The sequence below is a fragment of the Camelus dromedarius genome, chromosome 5, assembly GCF_036321535.1.
Source record: "Camelus dromedarius isolate mCamDro1 chromosome 5, mCamDro1.pat, whole genome shotgun sequence".
NCBI classification, from domain to species: domain Eukaryota; kingdom Metazoa; phylum Chordata; class Mammalia; order Artiodactyla; family Camelidae; genus Camelus; species Camelus dromedarius.
This window is the reverse complement of record NC_087440.1, coordinates 56,207,563-56,229,598: the sequence shown is the minus strand read 5'-3', so window position 1 is coordinate 56,229,598 and position 22,036 is coordinate 56,207,563. Positions and strand designations below refer to the sequence as shown.

General features: G+C 42.1%; 1 pseudogene; it reads left to right on the top strand.

Annotated features, from left to right (window-relative positions):
- The first annotated feature begins 239 nt into the window (after window positions 1–239).
- Window positions 240–694, top strand: LOC105091454 (small ribosomal subunit protein uS13-like; annotated as a pseudogene).
- The last annotated feature ends 21,342 nt before the right edge of the window (window positions 695–22,036 follow it).

Sequence of the window (22,036 nt, the reverse complement as noted above, 5' to 3'; positions counted from 1 at the left end):
TTTTTATAGACCAGCCCATGTAATATTCAGTATGAGTCTGAAATAGCCCAACTGTGTTACTTCAATGGGAGTACCAGTCTTCATTAACTCTGGTGGTGGGGAGATTCTGTGGGGCCAGTGGTGTGCTTTGAAGCATTTGCATTACTCAAGTGGTTCCTGATCTAGGGGAGGAAAAAATAAGAATGGAAACCTGCTGCTCTTCCGCGGGAGGCCTACACGCTGCCACTGGGGCTGCTGCCATGTCTCTAGTAATCCCTAAGACGTTCCAGCACATTTTGCGAGTACTCAACGCCAACATCGTTGGGTGGCAGAAAATTGCCTCTGCCATCACTGCATTTAAGGGTGTAGGGCAAAGATATGCTCATGTGGTGTTAAGGAAAGCAGGCATCAAACTCACCAAGAGGGCAGGAGAGCTCACTGAGGGTGAGGTGGAACATGTGATCACTGTTATGCAGAATCCACGCCAGTACAAGATCCCAGAATGGTTCTTAAACAGAGGGACATGAAGAATGGGAAGTACAGCCAGGTCCTGGCTGATGGTCTGGACAACAAGCTCCGTGAAGACCTAGAGCGGCTGAAGAAGATTCACGCCCACAGCGGACTGTGCCACTTCTGGGGACTTCGTGTCCGAGGCCAGCACACCAAGACCACAGGCCATTGTGGCTGCAACATGGGTGTGTCCAAGAAGAAATAAATTTGTGGGCATTGTCTGTTAATAAGTAGTTTATACAGTTATGGCTTAAAAAAAAAGAAAGAAAGGAAACCTGCTAATTGGGTTATTATTATTCAATCCTGTTTCCTCTGATACCAAACTTGCTGACTCAGAGCCATGATTACAAAGGTTTGTGAAGACACAATGCCATTCTGTCACTTGGAGTTTTATTTTTAATTAAAGTGAATTAAAGCAATTTTTAGAAGTTCTTGAAGTGATCATGGGATTACAAAAATCTGAGTCAGGAACAATGGCTCCAGGAACTTACTCTCCCCAAGTGAGCTCAGCCCTTCCAAAGATTTCATCCTCTAGTGGTCATTTCTGTCGAGAGAAAAAAACTTCACAATAAAAAAAAGCACAGCTGAGAGTCATATTTTTCACTTGTACTGGAAACTCAGAGACTACTCTGTGTATCTCTCTTTTGAAATTGGACTGCACCAGGCATGTCTGGCTTGACTGGGAGGAAGGTGTCCTCCCTAAGAGAAAGGACTTCTTAGCTGGACACACAGAAGCCACTTTTTATAACTAAGATCCTTAGGTCCCAAACCATGGTGAACTGAGCAGGTGTGTCATGTGCCTAATATATAACTGGACCTCTCTTGTGGGCGAGTTTGTTCTGGACATGATTTTCATTGCCATCCTCAAAACCTGTCCCATCCTCATCGTAAATAGCAGTCATTTCTCCTTAAGCGTCCACCTGTGCCAAGCACTGTATTAGGTACTTCACATATATTACTACTAATCCTCACACAAATCCCATGAAATAATCTTATTGCCCTTTTTGCAGTGAGGAAAATGAGTCTCAGAAAAGTTAGGTGACTCCCATCAGGGACACATAGATGGTAAGCAGCTAATGTCGTATTTGAACCCAGGTCTGTCTGATTCTAGCTCACACTCTGCTCCCTTAACAAGGTATGTATTTGTACCTTGCCTGTTGTTCGTGGGAGGTTTCTGTGGCCTACCTGTGTCACCAGAATATTCAGTCAAGATGGAACCAAGTTTCTCATGGAAGATATTTTAGAGCATTTTTGTTTCCATGTGTTCAGCTGGACCTGTGCCTTTCTCTCACCCCAAATTGCTTCCTGGAGTAACTTGAGCACTGGGGAGAATAGGAACTAAAAATAATGTGCTGTGAACCTCTCCCAGGAGAAAACATCATGCTGATTTTATACAGGCCAAAGGCTCAGGTGTATTTTGTGTGGATTTTCTCAATTGGTGACTTCAACCTTTTTGCATATGGCACTTATTAGGGGCTCTCCAGGGGCCTCCTGCTTCACGGAACCTCCTCCCTCCAAGATATTGCAATCGAATCAGGAGGCAAAACAGACACACAAAGTAAGCAGGTAGAGAACAGGGAAGTGCCAGGTTGTGCGGAGCCACTGCTGGAAGTAAAATACTGTTGTTCAACAGAGGAGATACTTTCCTGGGGGGTGTGTTTGTGTGTGTGATATTAACGGATTTATATGAAGACATAGTGAATCTAAGGAGACAAGGCTTTTTTCCAGGTGCAGACACCTGGGAATCAGAATCCAAGTGTGAGTGCTCAGGACTGGAGAAGTAGGTTTCCAAGTTTCGTATAGGATGATATGAAGGAAATAAGAATTTTAAAGTTCTAGAAGATTAAATTTAGAAAGATACAAGTAGAGGATCAAGGAATATCTTCAGTCAGAGGGCCAGGAGGAGAAAGAGCCAGGGAAAGTCATACTATAGAAATGGAGAGAAGTCTGCGATGTCACCAGCCACAGAGAGGTGAAGCAAGATGAGGAAATGGCAGCTGGGGTTCTCTTGGGAAGGGGTCTGGATATGGTTCAGGGATTCTGAGTTACTGATAGGTAAGAAGGCTGCCACATAGAAAATCTTGTAACTTTACAGCCTCAGTTTACCTACCTTAAAAACTTGGATACGCCCGACCTGGAAGCCAGCAGAATCTAAACTAATGAATTTGTACAGATTCCAAGATGTAAGTCATTGAATGAAATGAGGGTGTCTTATAAACAACGAGCCTATACTGTAAATTTGAATATGCTATGCACTCTCATTTTGCAAGGATTTGAAATGTTCACAGGTAGTCCTGGGGGACACAAGGATGCTCAGAGGGGAAGTAAGTGTCACACTTCAGAGGCTGGTCTTCTAACCCAGGCAGGGTCAATTGGCGAAGCCACATAACTGTTCAGAAAAATAATTGTGTTATCTGCAAAGTACTGTAGGTGTAATAGCTACAATCATTTTGAAAGAGCTGAAATATTGATAAGCATATTAGAAATAATTAAAAGCTTCTGAACCAAAGCATTTTTTAAAATTTCTAAAAATTTTAATTTACTTTGAAAAATAAAAAGGCATAAGGATATGCTTCAGGCAAACAATTTGCTGGAAGTAATGTATTAGAGTCTTACAGTGTTTTACTGAAATCTTATCTATGCTTTGGGACAGGAGAACAAGGAGGACACATGACATGGGCCAGATGTGGCCAGAGAGGTTGCTGAGTCTTTCAAAGTAACACAGCCACAGTGAGTTGAGGATCTAACTCATCCTGTCCTCTTCTAACTCTGGTACACACACCACCTTAATTACAGTCCTGACAAACATACCTCATCCTGTGCCTGATCCCTTAACAAATATTTACTTATATAATGAATAAGAGCCCCAAATTGAAATGGCCCAACCGTGGAAATAAATACAGAACAGCTGTCAGAGCTGCTAGCATAAATTCCAAAGGGTGGTCTCTCATCAGAGTATATCCCAGAGGCCTTGGGGAAGGGGTGTTTTGGAAGTATAAGTGTGGAACATTCACAGTTTAGCATATTTTCCTCTCTGACTGCTAGAGAATAACAAGAAGAGCCAAGTTGTAGACTTAACTAATTAAAACACAGTCAGGATCAGCAAAGATCTGAAATGGGGTCCAGGCTAAAGAGGTGCTGGGGCTGTGCCTGGACAGAGAGTACTCTGAAAAAGTCCCTGCCCTTTCAAACGGGCTTTGCCCTGACCAAAAGCATGCAATGGGCATAGTGCAGTTGCTCTGTGAATTCTTCAACCAGCCATAACTTGATTGTGCCTTACAGATCTCTATCAGTCATAACAGCAACTTGCTCAACATCACTGTTGCCTCTATTTATTTATTTGAAAATTATAACTGCTTTACACTCCCAGCTTCAAATCTGTGTATGAAGGATTTTATGAAGAGTTCTTAAGTTCAAGTAAAAGAATCAGCAGGCATTTATTGTCACTTGTGTAATAGACAAAAGAAAAAGATACAGATTTTACCCTTCAGAAATGTATAATTTATCTGGGAGAACAAAATGTTTATGCAGATGGTCCCCGACATATGATGGTTTGATTTAGGATTTTTCGACTTTATGGTGGTGTGAAAGTGATACACATTTAGTAGAAACCATCATTCAAATTTCGATCTTTTCCCAGCCTAGTGATGTGCAGTCCAATCTTTTCACATGATGCGAGGCAGAGGCAGCAAGCACCCAGTCAGCCACATGATCACGAGGGTAAACAACCCAACTCTTACCACCTCTCTGGACCTATGCAGCCACTCTGTTTTTCACTTTCAGTACAGTATTCAATGAACTACATGAGATATTCATGTAGTTCACTGAATTATAAAATAGGCTTTGTGTTAGATGATTTTGCCCAACTGTAGGCTAAGTGTTCTGAGCACATTTAAGGTGGACAAGGTTGTTTGGTAGTTTGGGTGTGTTAAGTGCATTTTCGACTTAATATTTTCAATGTTAATTTCGGCTTGTCGGGATGTAACCCCATTGTAAGTCAAGGAAGATCTGTACACAAAAAATTATCAGAAAATGGTTGGTACAGTTTGATTAAGAGCTAGGCTTTTTTGTTCCGCCTATAAATGTAATGGGGCTTCAGAAAGTGGTAGGACTAGCTAACATTCATTGAGGTTTTATTACTTGTAAAGTTGTACGTGCAGTTAACTCCCAAAGCCACCCTATGATGTAGATGCTATTTTATGGAGGAGAAAGTGGAATCTCTGAGAGTTTAAGTGACCGATTGGTGAAAAACAGACCTAGAATTTCAACCTAAGTCTCCTGGACTTTAGGACTTAGTACCGTGTTCTTAATTAACCATGGCACGGTACTGCATTTCTGTTCAGGGATCCAGGACTCAATTATCTCCAAATTTGCCCTCCTTACTTCTTAGCCTTTTGATTTCTGGATTGAGGTCAGAAATATTTTTCTCACTGTATATAAAGTAGCATAAAGAAACCTTAAGACACAGAGTGATGGTCCCACCACCCCTCTTTTCAAAGCATCCCAAGAAATTAAGCATCATATGATGTTTATCAGTGACTGTGACGAGGCAGCTTTTTTAGGTGAGTGAATTTCTGCACCCTGATGAATCTGTGCTTCATTACCAGCACTGAGAAGTACAGGATGCTTTGGAAGCAAAGGGAAAAGAGAACATGGCAACCTAATTGGTCACTGCCATGAATCTATACTCAGGGGACAGATAGCACGACCAGAGGTAATAGCTTACACACATATTTTTGAGCTGTGCAATAGATGGAAAAGGGTCCCAGATGGATTGGGCAGGGGCTTAGTTCCGGGATTATGATGAGACAGTGGGTAATTATTGAGTGGCAGGGCCTCAGCCCTGATTAGTATCTGCAAGCTTGTTCCCCTTCTTCAGAGGAAAGCATTGATAAAGATAAACCATGCTGCTCCGTGTCCTTCCTGCAGCACAAAACAACACATTTCAATCTAACAGGATCAGGTCTCCACTTTGATCACAATCTGTTACCTAGATGTCTTTGCAAATTAATCAGTCCTGCTTGTTTAGCTCCAGTCAGTTTGTACTGCTAAATTAATAAATGTACCAGGAGTAACAGAACACATAATTAAATTCTACAGTTTAATCTCCACATAATAATTTTGACCTTAGTCTGGGGCCTCCACTCTAGCCAGTAGAATGCAGAACAAGCATGACCTTCCCTGGGTGGTTTACACTAACAGCCCAGCCTATAGGTGGACTCCATGACTGAAAACCAGAGAAGTCCTGCTAGAAAAAATGCAAAAAAGAAACAAAAAATCGTGTGCTGGGCTTCCAGGCAGAAAATGCAGGTGAACCAAGCAGTTGGGCTTCTGGGCTGTCTTTAAAATTGAAAGCACCCTTTCGGCAGAATTACAAAACTTTCTTCTTTCTACAACAAAGGATGCGTGTCTGTCAAATGCAATGCCCTAGGAGACTGAAAACCAGCACATCACTGACAGGCTGGGAGCGTTCTGGAGAGAACTTGGAACCTTCGTGTGGGCTCTTTCATAATGGTCTGATGTAATGTGTTTGCTTTACTTGAAGGTCATCAAACTGATAGCCCAGCTTGTGTGCTTTGAACCGAGGCAGATCTGAAGCTCATACAACATCTTGGGCCTGAGTTTTCCTGAGGTCTTAAAGTTTTCTTTAGGTTTTTCACTGGGTACCTATTAGGAATGTGAAAATGTTTTTCAGTTATTTTGTAAAACCTTGTGTGTATTTTCTTTTTTTAAAAAATAGAGTCTTTCTAGCCCTTTCCCTCTTACAAACTATATAATCTACTGGATGTCATGCTCATGTGTGCTTTTTTGAATTTTTAATTTTTTTGTATTTCTTTCTTTGGGCAGGGGGAGGTAATTAGGTTTATTTTATTTTTATTATGTTTTTAATGGGAGTACTGGAGATTGAACCCAGGACCTCATGTATGCTAAGCACATGCTCTACCACTGAGCTATACCCTCCCTCCTCAGGTGTGCTTTTAAAGCTGGTCATTTTAGTGTAAATAGAACATGTGCAGAGCAAAATATTTGACATGCAGCTGAGGTAGATTGTTGTTTTTGATTTGAGTTCCAAGTCTTGAGTGGCATTTAGCTGTCTTCACTTAAAGTTTATGATGCTGGCATCATTTCCTTGATTTTAGAAGCAATGGAATCAGGGCAAAACAATATCAATTGGAAGAACGCTGAGCTGAGAACCAGGAAACGTGAGTTCATGACTGGACTCTGCCACCACCGACTAATGACCTGGGCAGGGCACTTGACCTCTGTAGGTCTCAATTTTCTCATCTGAAAAATAAGGGGGTTGGACTAGATAATCTCCAAGAGACTAAAATTCTATGTGTCTGTGGTTCCACTCACACTGAGTCAAAAGGGAATTAAGGCAATTATGGGGATAATGCAAACTGAAGGGACACCTTTTTTTCCTCTCCATGGTTGGGGTATTTCAAGCAAAACTGGTTGTCGAGTTTAGTTTTTAACCTGAATTATATAGATAATTGCCTTAGTTCTGCCACTTAATTGTGTGTCTGTCAGCATAGGCTTGATGCTTCTACCAGATAACCAATGATTAAAGTATTTGGTTAAATATTCAGCAGTGTGGAATTTTCATTCGGCCCTACTAAAAAAAGGGGGGGGGGGGCTGAGGGGGTTGGGTGTGTGTGTGTGTGTGTGTGTGTGTGTAGCCCAGAGGTAGGGAAGGGATTATGCATAATTTGAAAGTGTGTAATATTTGGGTCACAAATGTTTTACCTAAAGTGAATTGATTTCATTTAAAAAATAAGTTGGTCTTGTCACAAAAGATCTCCAGCATAAATTAAACATGAGGAATGCAGCTGTACAGTAAGATGTTAAAATACAGATGGTTTCTGGAAAAAAAGAAAATGAGAAAGGCTTAAAGGAAAGGTTTTAACCTGAAATTAATTCAAGTATTATTTGCTTAAATACTCTGGCATGCATTTGTGTAAATATACCATCTATTTTTATAAGAATGACTTTATTTTGGCACTCTGAATGATAGGTTAGCAATGTATGGTGCAAGGAGGAAGGACTATTTTATACACCTTCTGACTTTCATCTGAAAAGGCTGAGGGATTAAAACAATTAACTTCATTTTTTATAATAAAATAACTCATTGCTACTTATACAGATGGATCATATTGTGGTTTCCCTTTAAATCTTTTCTAAAAGCACCATCAATATCATTTAATATGTGAAATTCCCTGAGGAAAACCTATTAAAGTGTCCGTATGTCACCCATGTGAATAACAAATGAATTAATTATGACTGGTGCAATTACAAGGAATAGTTAATGAAGCCATAATGACCAGACTCTGGTGGTTAGTTTTCAAAGCACAGTGAGAGGGAAATGTGGCAAAAGGTCCCCAAAGAAAACAATAAGCTTTGTGTACTCACCTTGGATCAGGGTCTTTGAGTGTGCCATGAAACAGGGCTTGTGGGGGATATTTACTATTCAGATGGAGCTCTTCCTTCAGTCTATAACCAGCTCGCCATGGGGTTCAGATGTCCCAGCAGGAGCTCCACCAAACCAGCAGCACCAGCTACTCAATGCCAGCTGACCAGAGCTCCCACAAACATCAGTATGTTGCTTTAAGGACATAGTAAGACAGAAGGATGGTGGAAACAAGAAGTTCCAATGACAACTGGGTGTTTTTGAATCTATTCCTTTACATTTCACCACTTCTAGAGATAATTTAGGGCAGTTTACAAAAATACATCAAGGTAAGCAAGATAAATTAAAAATAGGTGAGAAAAGTAAGGTAAAGAAGGCAAGAATTGAGATGGAGTTAGGAGGGAGGTGGGTGCACAGACTGCAGGCTTTGTACTGGCCTCACACTTCCTCACCTTGGGTCAGCTTTCTCATCTGAAATGTGTGGGGTGGACTAGACCATCTCCAAGAGACTAAGATTCTCTGTGTCTGTGATTCATTTATATTTCATAGTTCTGAAAAGCAGCTCTGACTGGGTAAAGCTGTTCTGATTGTTCACTTTCTAGTGGCCAGGTTGAAAAGGGAAAGGCATTTAGTTATATTATTGAGAGAGAAAAGCAAACCAGTAACTTAGGAGAAATACTGGTACTCTTAGTACTGAGACCAGAAAGCAAGTTCTGTGGGGAAATAACACACTGGCAAGATTATAACCTGGTATCTGTCTATTTGCCTAGAAAGTCACCTTCTTAAACACACACACACACACATACATATCAGGCTTTTAAAGACATATTTTTAAGTTTGAGGATGCAAAACTGTATTGCTATGTTACTAGCAAATAAGAGGACTATTTGTCAGTTTTTAAAAATACTGGGTCAGGGAGCTTGAGTCCTCACCACAGTGAGGAAACTCCTGGCTAGATCCATTGGGTGCTCGCGCCAGGCCCCTTCCTGAGGTCATGTTCTTCCTGATAGGAGCAGGGACTGGATGACAGTCAAGGAAGAAGGGAAGGTCATGATAGTAATTCGCCCTGCAGAAACCCAGAGGATCAGGTTCTAATGCCACCACCCCCTCTCACCTCCATGAATGTATTTATTCACCTCTGTGGATGGGAATTAGCTAATATCTGTCAAAAGAACAACTAATATGATCCAAAATACACAGAGGACTAAGTACTTACTACCTAGGGTATTTTGATAGTGGTTTATCTATGTAATCTACATTCACATTTTTTTCCCCAAGGTTTAAATCCATGTCAAGTTCTATCCTAGCTGTCTTTCTCTGATTGGCTCAACATTTTTAACATCAAGAGGCATCCCAATAGGAAACTTTCTTCAAAAACATCTGTGAGCACTGCCTCAGGGGAGGTTCTTACACATTCAGTCTTAGGAAAATACTGCCAAGCACTTGACTAGGTGCTGGGGATGCAATGATAAACTGACAAATACCTATCCTCGTGAAACTTGTAATATGGTGGGTTGCCAGACAAGGACACAGACACTCGTAACTGTGTAGCATGCTCTGCACTGGGGTTGACAAGGGACTCGGGAAGCCCCAACGGAGAGAAAGAAGACTAAGCCACCTAGTCTTGGCTGGGCTGAGGGGGGCTGTTCAGAGAAGACTTCCTGGACTAAGTTGACTTTTAAGCGGAATCTAAAGGGTGAAGGGAGGGCAAAGGGCACGTGTAGAAAGTAAGTGTTCTCGGTAGGTATAGGGAACAGCAGCGAGGGCAAAATCCTGGTGTTTACATAATGATGACAGCTAGCATGCATGTATCGAGTGCTTCCTCTTTGTATGGCACTCTTCTAAGCACTATATATACACGTATATTTTCCCTCTCAAAATTACTCTGTGGAGCATAGTATTCTCATTTTATAAATGGGAGAACTGAACCTTAGAAAGTTTAAGAAACTTGCCCAAGGTCATTGGAAGATCTAGGATTCAAATCCAAGTCCTCTATTCCAGAGCCACCACATTTAATAACGAAAGATGTACTGAATTCTCATGGTGCTTCAGGAGAACTGAAGTGGTCAGTGTGGTTGGAGCATGGCAGAGCGAGGATAGATGATGCTGCCTAGGTTAGCAGAGGCCAGTTGTGAAGGTTGTTTTAGAGGCAGTGCCCCTTTCCGCCATGAGCACCTGAAAATAAACATTAGTGTAGAAAGATGGAGAAGAATAGTCCTGTGCGGCTTTGGATACACTTTGTAGGGGCTGAATTTGTTTTTGTTTTTTTTTTTAAATCCCTTTTTCAACTTGTCTGCACTAAATATAGGAAAGAGTAACTTGATATAAATTAAGCAAAATATGACTTATTGGACTTCAATTAAGTACAATAGGGTAATGTAATAATGACAGTGATCATAGCAGCAGCAGTAGTAACCATCTGACCGCTACTGTGGTGGCCTTGCAGACTTTTTTCATCCTGGGCTTCTCAAGGGCTAGGACATTCTAACTTCCATCTGTTAGGTTCCCCCGTAGGTCGGCCATCAACCCAGAAGGCCTCTCAGAAGCTGTTTGCTTCCAAGATCGCAGATAGGAAACCCTGTCCTCATTGCTTTGAGGGAGGTCTGGGATCCCACACAGGAAGATAAAAATAGCGCCCTCTGCTCCTCAGCAATTCTGATCATCTGATCTCATTTCATAAAAGGGTATAATAAAGCTGAAAATGATAAGGGTACTTTTCCTTCATGTCTTAGAAATAAGCATGAAAAAGGGGAGACTCTAATGCAAGGTTTAATAAGAAATGTAATGGGCAGATTTGAACACAATGAGAAAGAATGAATATTCTTTAGTACTTTTCTAAGAACAAAAGAACTATGCTTTAAAGAAAGAAGTAAGAATTCAGGTTATTTAACCCCTCCCTGGGGTCTCATCCTACCTTTTATAACATGGGGCTAGAGTCTTGTCTATACAAAAGCAAGACCTAAACAAACGGACATTTTGGGTCCCCAAACTATGAGATCTATGACTATCATTTAGTGCTCTCCATTTGTAAGGCACAGATGCCAGGGGCAAAGGACTACTTTAAAAAGAGCCAGCCCTGTTGTCACTTATAATTAAGTTAAGGAGGCAAAACAAGGAGCTTAAATGATGACAGAGACGGTAGCCACCATTTATGGAGAGCTCACCCTATACCAGGCACTGCACCAGGTCTTCAGTGTGAGTGATCTCACTGTATCCACACAACACTTGCATGTGTTAGGACTATCCCATCCTACAGATGAGGGATTGGGGTTCAGAGAGATTAAGCAATTTTCCTGAGGTAATGTAACGAGTAATCGTGGCCCTGGGATCTGAACCTAGCCTGTCTTGTTTGAGAGCGCGTATGCTTGCCACAGGAAATCGTGCTCAATGTAAACATGTACTGTAGGGCTACCTAATACAGTGTGAACTAATTCATAAAAGTCACACAGAGGATGAAGAGGTTGATTCACGAAATGGTTTTAAAGGAGAGAGAGCGATGTGAAAGTGAACTTCATTTCTGCTTTATGTATACTATCTTTTGGATTTTGGTTATCATCTACTAGATCAAATGTTAAGATCTGGTTTTAAAAATGTATGTCTGATTCCAGGCACCTTAAATTCATTTCTATGTCCATCTTATTTTTAATTTTCGTAAAGAATTAAGAAATTAGACCATGTTGTTGTATCAAGAGACATCATTTCACCAATTTTAAACTCCTATGTCAATCCTTTACCTGAAACCACTTCAGAAATGCAATACACTATCTCTTTGCATTAAAACTATAAAAATTGTGAAGAAAGAGCATTATAGCAAGTAGACCAACCAAATCTTGGTGCCTGGAGTGAAAGCATTTATAATGTATAAAATGACAATTTTAATCACTTTTATCTATTTTTGTTTGTTTGTTTATTTTAAGCTAATTGCACAGAATGCAAAACTCAAATGGTATCAGAAAGGCATATAGAGATGTATCCTTTCTGCACTTGTTCCCCAGCTGCCCAGTTCCTTTCTCCAAAGGCAGATTTGTTCACTGTTGTTTGTTTATCACTCCAGGGACATTTTATATATATTAAAACTTACTTGTCTGTCTTTGTGCAACCCATTGCCCCCATTTAAGAAATGACGTAGCATACTGAACACACTGTTCTCTTTGTTTTTCTGACTTAATGTATTTGGCAGATCACTTTATATTGGTACATAAAAAGCTCCCTCTTTTTATGGCTGCACTAATAATTCACATAACCTCTTTCCCATTGATATACTGAAAGATTCTGTATACAGACTAGTTGGTTTGTAGGCAAAATTCCTAGAAGTGGAATTGCTGGGTCAGAGTGTAAGTGCATTTCAAACTTGATAGGTAGCCCCAAATTGCCTTCCAAAGAGGCTGTGCTAATTTGAATGCCCCCAGCAGTCTACAGCAGTGCCTGTTTCTTCACTGTCTCACCAACACAACAATGCATTTTTGATCTGTGCTAATCAGATAGGTGAAAACAGGTATCTCAGTATAGTTTTAACTTGCATTTCTCTTCCTGTGAGTAATATTGAGCCAGAGCTGACAATTTACATTGATTTCTTCTTGGTGTCTCTCGTGATGTGAAGCACACAGTCAGGATGACTAATTGCACATTGTTTGAAGGATTATCGAGGGAGTGATGTAGGCATACTAATGTGGTCTGAATTGTCAGGCCTTAAAAAAAAAAGAGAGAAAAAAATGAAAAGCAAAACTCATCAATCACTGAGGGAAACATACACAAATCAACAACAGAGAAAGTAATTTGCAAAAGGTGAGGCCTCAAGTTGTCAAAATTATGTTTCCTTGCCTTGCTACTTAGATTTTTGTAGATTGGGGGAAAGCCCTTCAAAGAGTAGAGGTTCCACTGGGAGAGGCTGGAGGATTAGCAGCCAGGCTGCCACCCTTAGACAAATCTTTGACAAATTCCTGCTGGAGGATCCTGGGAAAAGACCTCACTTTCCTTCAAAAGGGTCTCAGGATCACTTTAAAGTCGGCAGTAAATCCCAATTGCTCCTAATTAGGCCTCTGTTTGGTTAATTGCTCAGGGAACTCCCTGGGAGACAGTAGAAAGCCCGGGACCTGCAGTGGCCTGGCTCTAAGTGTGTGCGACGGCCCGTTGAGAGCAGGACCCACGGAGCTGCTCCAAGCGGCCAGGCTCCTAGCTGCTTGTTGACGCCTGGAGAGGCAGAGGTAGGGAGCCAGCCGGGCCTGGGAACAGTAAATGTAAGAGCAGTGTGGCCGGCTTCCTCCTTCCTGAAAAAAGAATCTGGAAAAGCTTGCCTTCGAAACAGCTCTGTAAAATATTCTTTGCAAAGCCCACGAGGTTACTGGGCTTTAGCACAGGTGCTAAAAAATTACAGTGCCCAACCCTTAAAGAAAAGCCTGAATATGAGCTTTTCCAGCTCTCTTTTCATCTATACTGCCCTCAGATTTCTAACAAAGCCACTGCTCTGTAATTGCTGAAATAAAATCAAGTAGCAACTTGGAAGGTGCATTAGAGTTTCTAAGGTATTTCCATACATGTCAAAATACGTTAGCACGTGGGTTTCTCCCCCTTGTATGCAGAGCTGGTATTACTGTTAGTTCCATTCCATCCAGGAGGACCCTGAAGCTCAGGGAGATTAGGAGACTTGCCTCAGGGACACACAGACACAAAGAGTCAGAGCTAAAACTAAAACTGAAACCCATTTTATCATGTTAGCCTCTTAATACTCTTCTGAGGCCATAAATCTCACGCATTTAAAAAATAGTAATTAATTAATTCCATAAATATTTATTAACTTCTACTATGTGTCAGCGCCAGTTAAGGTACTGATGATACAGCAGAGAACAAAACACAGGTCCCTGCCGTCCCAGAGCTGACATTCTAGTGAGTGAGATAAACAATAAACAAAAAATGTGTCAGGTGATGATTTATCACGTAATTTTTATTTTCCAAATCCCTCCCCTTTTGAGTGTGAAAAAGGGAGGTCTTCATCTGGCCACTCCAGCTATGAAGAAAAACAAAGCTAATGAGGTCACAGAGCTCGGTGACACATAAGCAAGAGCCGGGAGACCTGGATTCTTGTTCCAAATTGTCCTTGGAACTCCCATGTTACTTTTGGTTAGTCACCTCAGTGTCTGTGGGCCAGTTTTCTCCAACCATGAAATAGTTACCAGCGGTCTGCCACCTGTGTCATTGGAGGGGAATTCAAGGAAATTTTAGCTGTAACGTACACTGTCTCTGTAGAGGGATGACACCCAGTCTAGAAACCTGGGTTCCACTCCTTTCTCTCCCAGAAAGTAGCTCAATGTCCCTGTGACTGAGTTTTCTTCTTTCCATCCTTTACCCTCTTATTCAGCATTTACTAAGTGCCGTCAGCAGGACTGTTCCTCATTTGTGTAGGATGGGAATAACAAGACCTCCCCTACCTGCCTTGTCTCTTTACTAGGGATGCAAATCACAGCCCCTCAAACTGAAGGACCCTGCAAGATATACGATCCAGATTGGGGAGGCGTTAAAATAGTATTCCTTGAGTTTTACAAATGAGGTCAGAGGCCTAAATTCATAGCCCGTGGGTGAGAGAGGGTGTACACACGCCACGGGTTGGCAGGGCGGGGCTCTGGCGACCACTCCACGCAGTATGTGGAGTAGAGTTGGAAGAATACTGTCATGAGTGAAGAACATCTCTCAAACGAAGTCATTTGTTTTACCCCCTTCTCCCAGAGCTGACGGTTGCTTTAACTTTCCAAATCAGAACAGGCTGATACAGTCGTCAAACTTTAAATGTAAAAATCTCTACTAATCAGAGAAGACGTTTTTTGTCTCCCTTTGTTATGTCTGCTGCTTGCCTCTTTTTTAAAACATGAAAACCCTGCACGTTCTATCTTCTGGTATTTCTACCTAATTGCTACCTCAGTTCCAAGGGCACCTGGATTCCCACAAAGTAAATGTAAAGCAGAGAGGCATTTTCACAGCAGGAGAGGGCTATGTGCAAATAAATGTGTGACAAGGAGGTGAGTCCTGGAGTGTGTGAGTGTGTCTGTGGTCAGCCCTCCTGGTTCGGGGTGAGCTGGCTGACCCAGCCTTCTCCAGAGGTCCTGTTTACCCAACAGGTTGATATTTTTCTCAGTTATTGGGAGGTGATAATGTGTTCCACATATGAAATTCATATCATTTGTGTTTGGCCTCCTTTGCCATGCTAAGGGTTGCGAGGGGCACCATTTTAAAATTAATTTGCTGGGAGTTCTGTCTATCTGTGAGGAACAGGAGGAAGCAAGCCTGGTCCGAGTATTTATCAGACACATGCCGCCCATCTGCCAGAGCTAGGTCGAGGAGGATTTGCTGTTAATCCTTCAGACCCATCTGTAGGGGGTTCAAAATGCTGACCAGGAAGCTAGACAAGAAGAGGTTTATTTAATTAGAAAAATGGCTCTGGAGGTTACTGGAAATCACTCTGAAGAAGGAAGGGCTTTCGATGGCATCACTGCTGCAGGGGTGGGCATGGGCTCAAAGTGGGGAGAGAGCTGAGATTGTTTTGTGTTGGGCTTGGGGAGTTTGTTTTGCTTTTAAAGTGGTATGGCCTGGACAGGGGAGAAAGCTGCCTCCCTGGTGATGCGTGAGCCAGAACCAGCCTCAGCTTGGACGATTCCACAGGAAGTTGATGTGTGGGACGCAGTGCTAGTCACGAAGACCTGCATTTGCTTTGCAGGTTTGGGTACCGACTCACAAAGACCAAAGAGCTGGGTGAGGCGGGACCAGGACAAGGTGGCAGCCGAACACTTGGCACTTATGCTAACCTGCTAGAAGCTGAAAGCCTCTTGGGGCAAAAACTGTTACCTACACTTTAGTCCTCAAAATGTGTTGGAAGAGTCATGTAACTGGGGCTTATTGCCATTTGAGATCCATTTTTTAAGGAAATGGAAACAACAAAATTGCATTTAAATTTTCCCCAACAGAAAAAATGACGTCCGTTCAAAACAAAATAACCAGCAATCACATATTTCCTTTTTAGTATGAAAATATTATTAGCATAATTGATTTCTGCAGGGCTGCCATTTGGGACAATTGGGCAGGGGAAATTGTGTGCCTTCCCCCAGCTTCTGATTGTTATTTCATGGCAATATAAAGCATGACAATTTTCATTGAAGTGGGTCAAGATAAGCGGTTCCCTCTCTGCCTAGGGCGTTTTGAAATGGTGTTCCTGTTGCTAGCCAGATTCCTGGACACTGGTCTCCCAGGGATCACACTTTTGAGGCTGTTTTTTTAGGGTTATCATCCAGGGACCAGGGACCAGGGACCAGAAGCTCACCAGGAAGCAGGCGTCCAATAGAAGCAATTGTTTGCTAGAGAGAACAAAACATTTATTTTATGAATAGTCAACCATTCAGAGGAGAAGGAAGTTCTGGCCTGCTCTCCACACACCCCTGCTTCTCCCTCACACTAGGGGATGCATGGTTTGAAGCAGCAGTGTCACCCCAGGGCATCAATCTTTCCAATTCACCTTCTACCTTAGAATTTCCCAGGAATCTTTTCTTCTTTCACCTTGGAAGCACTGGCTGACAAGGGATCTTGGGAAGGTTAGCAGGCAAACAGCTATCCAGACTCAACTGTATAAAGAAGTCCAGAGCGTGACTGCAAGGAAAGAGACGGGTAATGCTCACTGGAGAGGGAGTTTCAGAGAGAGAGCATTCCTCGTGTAAACAGATCTCTCAGAGGCTCACTACACCAACAGCACGCCAGCAGCTTGACAGGGTGGACCAACCAGACATTTCAGTGGAAAAACAGCCAGTCAAGTTTTCAGGGTCATGTAAAACACATGGCTGCTTAATGGCTTACATTTTCCATTTCCCACCGTCCAACTGGTTCCACCAGAATGTTAAAAAGAGGGAGAGGCATGTTTCCTCTCTTGGATTGGTCCGCTCCCCATTCTCAGGAGTGTACTCTCTTTCACTATTTTTTTTTTTTTACTTCATAAAATTTTACTTCATTAATGAAAAATTTGCTCATATCACTCTTAAAAGAAAAAAGGTGGGGGTGGTGGGCAGTGACTACCTAAAGTCTCTTTTGGTTGTTGAAAATAAAATTTAATTCTACCGTAAAAGAGAAATTCCTTAATTGTAGCCTGTCTGCTTTCTCTATTGAAATACACTTCATTTCTTTTCAGAGCTAGAGGAAAGGATGTTATATTGAATTTTAAAAATGAACATTTTATCCCTAATTGTTGATGACTTATTTTATCTTTTAAGTAAGAGCCCAAAATGCCTTTGAGCAGCTGGTTAGAAGAAATACACGATATTCAGCATCAGGTGAATGCATGTTTGGAAACATTATGGCTTAAACTTAATCTTTTAGGTTAAGTTTCTACCTTTTATATAAGTTAAGACAAGTAATACTTGAGTATGAAGTATTTAGTGTGGACAGTTAATTCCTTGCAGCAAAGACTGTAGAAGACTATAATTTTTTCAACCAGAATTTTCCACTAATTTTTCTCTGCATAGATTTTTTTAAAATTGAAAGTTGGGCATTTCTATGTTTTCCTATTTTCTGGAATTGGTTTTAAAATTTCCCTATGATTGTGATTGGGTTGAAGGTTTTACCAGTAAGCTGAGTGAACTCAGGCACTTCCCTTGGTGCTGGTTTTAGAGATCATTAAATGATGCTCTTTTTTAAATGCCAAATTAATCACCAGCCTTGCAAAGTCACAAAAATCACCATCTCACCACCAAAGAACGCTGTCCCTGAGGGGACTTCCCTTTTTGTTTCCAGATCTGCAGGGCTTTACACTCAGTTCTCTTCACCTAATGAAAACCTGGGGCTTAAGAACAACATGTTCTAATGCGCCTGAAGAAAATGTGATTTTTCAAGTCAGGACAACAGGAGGGGACTCTTCCTCCTGTCCCCCCGGTGACTCTGGGACCTTGTCTCACTGCGATGGAGTCATTCTCAGTGGCTGTGCTTTGGCAGCAGGGCTCCCCTTGGCATTATTTCACTCAGATATTAACTAGTGAGCTTGATGGGTACTGCAAGGTTTCAGAAGATTGAATTTAGACCAGGAGTGCCCTTAACTTGAGCCTGTAGTGGGCTTCAGAAGGCCTGAGACCCCTGAGAAATGTTAACACTGTGCATGCATGCACATGTATGTGTGTGCTTCTCAATAGAAGGATCATAGTTTTAATCAGATTATCACAACAATCCCCCAAAATTAAAACAATGACTTTTAGAGCAAGAAGTGGTGCTCTGCTCATCTCCTCACACAAAGGAGCACTTGAGAAACCCAGGTGTGGTCTTCCCGGCAGAAGCAACGGAGACCTTATTTTATCTGACTTCCAGGCCCTTATCACTTAGTGTCTGTATTCCCGTATTTGCTTCTAAGTGAGTCCTTTGTCTTCATTATCTTGCCCATCAAGAACCTTTTTTGTTTTGGTTTTTTTTAAGCCAAGGTACCAGCTTTGTATTTCCCACCCTTGATTATTTCTGATCCTTGCTGTTGATAACACTCAAATCTTTAATTAACCGATTGATCTTTTATCCATTCTTTCTTTCTAGAGTTCCAGGAAAGAGCTCTGGAATCAGGCTGTTGGTGTTCAAATTTAGCTCTACCACTTACTGCCTGTGTGCCCTTGGGTAAGTTAACTTTTTTAAGTGTCAACTGAAAAGCAAAGGTGGTAATAGTACTTAGTTCATTGTGAGCCTTAAGTATAATCATGCATGTGAAGTATTTAATTCAATGCTGAAAATGTTGTATGTTGTCGATAAGTGGTGAAAATAAAATTCATTCCATAAGTACCTAAGGACCCTGTGGTGCCAGGGACTGTGCTAGGTGAAATCAATGTTGACAGAGTAACAGATTGAGTGCTCTGTTCTCCTGGGCTCATGGTCTTCCCAGTAAAAACCTGTGATCCTTGGCAAGACACTGGAAAGCCCATTTGCAACATTTAATTAACACTTCTTTGCCACCATCCTGGCTATTCCTCCAACCAATAATAATATAACAACAGTTGCAAAAATGGCAGCAAGTACATATATAGTGTTACTACATGCCAGGTACCATTCTAGGCAATTTCCACATATGACTGGTTTAGTCTTCACAATATCCCTTTAAGGTAGACCCTGTTTATTTTCTTCATTTTATAGATGAGGAAATTGAGACCTAAAGAGGGTAAGTAACAGAGCTGGTAAGTGGCTGAGCTAGGTTTAAATCCTGCTACATGGCTCCAAAGATGGTGCCCCAGACTGAATTATACTTAATAGTAATACTGAACAAGAATATTTAATAAGACTGGGTCACTCTCTCCTTTCAGCCACACTTCCTTTAAAACGTGTCATAAATCAATCAATCAATTAAACAAAAAAACCTGTTTCAAAACTCCTTTCTCCCATAAAGCCTTACTTGACATTATTTCTACAGTGATTTTGCAACTCCTGACCCCTGAATTATTCTTTGTACAGCCCTGTTCTGTCCCCTCAATATGTTGTTTGCTAGTGTTCAACTGTTTCTCCCTAGCTAGACTCAAGTTCCTCAAAAGCAAAGATGGTATCATTTGCTTATGTGGAGACCTTGATGGTGCCTAGTTGAGGACTATGCCCTTGGAGGACAATCCAGCCATCCTTGGTGACATGAAGTTATTTTGGGATTCTATTATTTATTCAGTGAGTGTTTATGGAACATCTATACCAGCACAGTGCCCCCAGCACTGTGGATACAGCAGTGGAAAGAGGCATGCATGGTGCTCATGTTGACTGAGACCTGCGGGTGGAGGAAGAGAAACATGTAAACAGCTCTGGGCAAGGGCTACAGAGAAGGGCACAGTTGGAGGATGGTCTATATAGAATGGGATTGGACTCAGTTGAGGTCAGGGAAGGCTTCCTGAAGGAAGGGGCCCTTTAGCTGAGATCCAAAGGAGCAGTGGGTAAAGGAGCAATGGGGACCGTTGGCAGGAGAGGCTCTATGGTAGGAGGGAGAAGCTGGGTGTGAGGGACAGGAAGGTCAGAGGACGCCCAGGGGAACTGTGTGAAATGAGGTGGCAGCGGTCAGTGTGACCACACAGCACCTTGGCTTGCAGAGTTTGTGTTCATCCAAAGAGCAAGAGAAACTATTGAAGGATTTTAAGCCAGGAGGAGATGATGGTAGCTTGGACTAAGATGGTGCTGTTGGGGAAAAGAAGTGGGTGTACTTGGTGGATATTTGGAGGTAAAATGGAAAAAGATTTGGTGATTTTATAGGGAGTTGGGAAGAACCATTTTTTTTTATTGAACATTTTTATGTTCTTGGCACTATTCTAAGTGCTTTACAGGTCATGAGTCATTTAATGCACACAGCAATCCTATGTGGTAAATGTATTTTCCCAACTTATATATGAGAAAGCATAGGTGTAACCCAGTAAATGGCAGAGCTGGAAGTTGGACCCATGCATTTGGGGTCCAAGCCCTTACTCTTGACCGCTATGCTGGAGTGCCCTCCAGGGCTTGCTGGCTTCATGGAAGAATGGCAAGGCCATTCAGTGAGATGGAAACAGCAGTAGAGAGCTCGTTGCAGGGGATGGGCAGGAAAACCGGGGGATCGGATTTGGACATGTTGAATTTGATGTTTAGTACTACATTATCTCAGCTGCTGCTCCTTTCCCCCAAAGCCATAATTTAGCTATGAGCTTTATGACTGCATATTAGGTAGAGGTGAGCGGAAGAGTCCTCTTTGGATACTGAAAGCCATAGTAGAAAGCAGTATCCTGTTTTATCTAACACACTGTATTCAAGAAACCACATCATAAATTTCTCCTGGAAATTAGTTCCCAGAAAAGAATTTCTCTTTAGTCAAATGTGCACATGAATGTGTGTGTGTGTGTGTGTGTGTGTGTTTTGTGTGTGTGTGTGTGTTTTGTGTGTGTGTGTGTGTTCTTGGTGAGAAAGGGCACCATGTAACACAACATACTTTCCTCCTTGCCTTAGTTACCTAGAGACTTAAAGCCAAAATCAATCTTTGGCAACACTAATTAACTCCTCTTAGTGAGTTCCTGGAAGACCCACTTCCCTGCTTCCCCAGATGGTCTCTGTTCTGTTTCTGTCTTTAATTGTCCTGTTTAATATGATTTTCACCTTGAAGGTTAGCTGAAATCCTTTTTGGAAGATATGAGATACAATCTGTATCGTGGTCTGTTCCTTTGGTCTAGGCTCACATTTCTTGGGGGGTAATTTAAGAATCTCTGGAAGTAGTAATAATGGTAAATGTTCACTCCCTGGCTCTGGGAAGTAAAGTGCTAAACTTGCAATTTTCCAAAATTTTTTGCATGTAATTTTCTGCTCTCAGCAAATTCAAGATTCTAATCGCAAACTGGCAGATTCTGAAGCCTGTGTATCTTAGGATGTGACAACAGAGGGGATAGAAGCCCCGGCCATGTTTTCCTGGCTGTACTGACTCAAGAAGGGAGGGCCCAGGTTCTGGGCCCAGCTGGACACTGCAGAGTATCTTCCCCTTCCCCCAAGTGACTCTACCTCACTGCCTGACATGCCAGAGTAGACAAGGGGACACAGGCTCCAAGGCAAAGGCTTGACAGGGCATCTTCCACTGGACCCCTACGCTTGGCCTTCCCCTACCACGTCCCTACAAAAGGAAATGAAAAACAACTGTTCCCTCTTCAGGTTAAGGGTTAAAAAACCTCCCTGATGACAATTACCCTGCAGGCTGGGGCCAGCATGGGGGTTCTCCATCTCGTCTCTCCAGCCCTGCCGGGTCCTGGGAAAGATAAGAGTTACTATAGTTGTGGCTCTTGGGGAGCAGGGTTGGGTTTCACTTTGAGGCCTCTATCCCCCATCTCCAGATGCTCTCCTAGTCCTTTGTGAATTCCAAAAGCAGATTTCCAGCAGAGCAGGCCCTGGTACTGGCCTCCACCCTCCTCCTGCCCTGAACTTCCTCTCCCCCAACCATCTCATCTCCTGACTTGGTTTGAATTTTCCCTTCACTGGATTTTAAATCTCAAGCTCCAGGGCCCCCACCCCCACCCTCCCTTCATGTTTCTGTTGTTCTTTCTCTTTCCCTGAGTAGCGTGGTATCCTGTCAAGCCTCACATCCCATACTTCAGCTATTAAGTTGTTGGCTAATATAACACAGTGGATTTTGATTCAGATCAGTTAGAGCTAATAGCATTT